Source organism: Chiloscyllium plagiosum, unplaced genomic scaffold (assembly GCF_004010195.1).
Source record: "Chiloscyllium plagiosum isolate BGI_BamShark_2017 unplaced genomic scaffold, ASM401019v2 scaf_7118, whole genome shotgun sequence".
In the NCBI taxonomy this organism is placed as follows: domain Eukaryota; kingdom Metazoa; phylum Chordata; class Chondrichthyes; order Orectolobiformes; family Hemiscylliidae; genus Chiloscyllium; species Chiloscyllium plagiosum.
In genome coordinates, this window is record NW_025213470.1 from 27774 (window position 1) to 29637 (window position 1864).

General features: G+C 48.2%; 1 non-coding gene across 1 annotated transcript; it reads right to left on the reverse strand.

Annotated features, from left to right (window-relative positions):
- Positions 1-1170: 1170 nt before the first annotated feature.
- trnav-cac lies at positions 1171-1243 on the reverse strand. The gene has a single exon. It is a non-coding gene; the product is annotated as a tRNA-Val (tRNA).
- Between the last annotated feature and the right edge of the window lie 621 nt (positions 1244-1864).

A 1864-nucleotide genomic window follows, 5' to 3' on the forward strand; every position in this document is an offset into this window, starting at 1 on the left:
AGGATGTGACTAGAAAAGTTGATGAGGGTCGAGCTGTGGATGTAGTGTATATGGACTTCAGCAACGCATTTGGTAAGGTTCCCCATGGTAGGCTCATTCGGAAGGTCAGGAGGAATGGGATACAGGGGAACTTAGCTGTCTGGATACAGAATTGGTTGGCCAACAGAAGACAGCGAGTGGCAGTAGAAGGAGAATATTCTGCCTGGAAGTCTGTGGTGAGTGGTGTTCCACAGGGCTCTGTCCTTGGGCCTCTGTTGTTTGTAATTTTTATTAATGACTTGGATGAGGGGATTGAAGGATGGGTCAGCAAGTTTGCAGATGACACAAAGGTTGGAGGTGTCGTTGACAGTATAGAGGGCTGTTGTAGGCTGCAGCGGGACATTGACAGGATGCAGAGATGGGCTGAGAGGTGGCAGATGGAGTTCAACCTGGATAAATGGGAGGTGATGCATTTTGGAAGGTCGAATTTGAAAGCTGAGTACAGGATTAAGGATAGGATTCTTGGCAGTGTGGAGGAACAGAGGGATCTTGGTGTGCAGGTACATAGATCCCTTAAAATGGCCACCCAAGTGGACAGGGTTGTTAAGAAAGCATATGGCGTTTTAGCTTTCATTAACAGCGGGATGAATTTAAGAGTGGTGAGATCTTGTTGCAGCTCGATAAAGCTTTGGTTAGACCACACTTGGAATACTGCGTCCAGTTCTGGTCACCCTATTATAGGAAAGATGTGGATGCTTTGGAGAGGGTTCAGAGGAGATTGACCAGGATGTTGCCTGGACTGGAGGGCTTATCTTATGAAGAGAGGTTGACTGAGCTCGGACATTTTTCATTGGAGAAAAGGAGGAGGAGAGGGGACCTAATTGAGGTATACAAGATAATGAGAGGCATAGATAGAGTTGATAGCCAGAGACTAGTTTCCAGGGCAGAAATGGCTAACACGAGGTCACAGTTTGAAGTTGGTTGGAGGAAAGTAGAGAGAGGATGTCAGAAGTGGAGTCTTCACACAGAGAGTTGTGAGAGCATGGAATGCGTTGCCAGCAGCAGTTGTACAAATGTGGGAGACGGCTGGATATGCATATGGTCCCAGAAATTTGAGGGTGCATATATGAGGAGCATTGGTCGGCATCTTGTTCAGAACATCTTGTTCTGCTGTGCAGTACTGCTCGAAAATGCTCCCACCCAGGATCGAACTGGGGACCTTTCGCGTGTGAAGCGAACGTGATAACCACTACACTATGAAAACAATTCGGCAAGGCATGGCTGGTACATGTCCCTTCCTGCCTGGGGGAGCCCTGCGAACCAGGCGTAATTTATCCAATTTCAGCCCTGGGATTGTTGCGGTTTCTCTGTGGAGTTGTGCAAACTCAGACAGCAAGAGTCTCTCTCTCTCTCTCTGTTTATGTGTGTGTAGCCGGTGGTGAGTGTGTGGGAGAGAGGTGATTGCAGGTTCCCCCGACAGCAGCAGGAGGAGGAGCCTGGATGCCTTTTGTCAAATCCAACCTGCGGATTGTAAGATATTATGATTTTAATTCCCGATCCTTAGCAGCAGTAGCAGCACTTTTGCATTTAACACAGAAAACATTACTGGATAAGTAGTGGAAGCAGATTGACCACAACCAGATAAGGCAAACACACTCCCTGGTGTGGCGCCCAGCCAGCTCAGTCGGTAGAGCATATGACTTTTAATCTCAAGGTCGTGGATTGGAGCCCCACGTTGGGTCAGACGCTCCCGGTTAAAAAACACTCCACCCCACCCGAAGCATTTCCACTTTGCCTCTGGCATGGATCTGACTTTAAGTCGACGCTCGTTTCTCTCTGCAGTCTGATGGAGTGCAGCGACACACAGGCTCTCTCTTTTATAAGA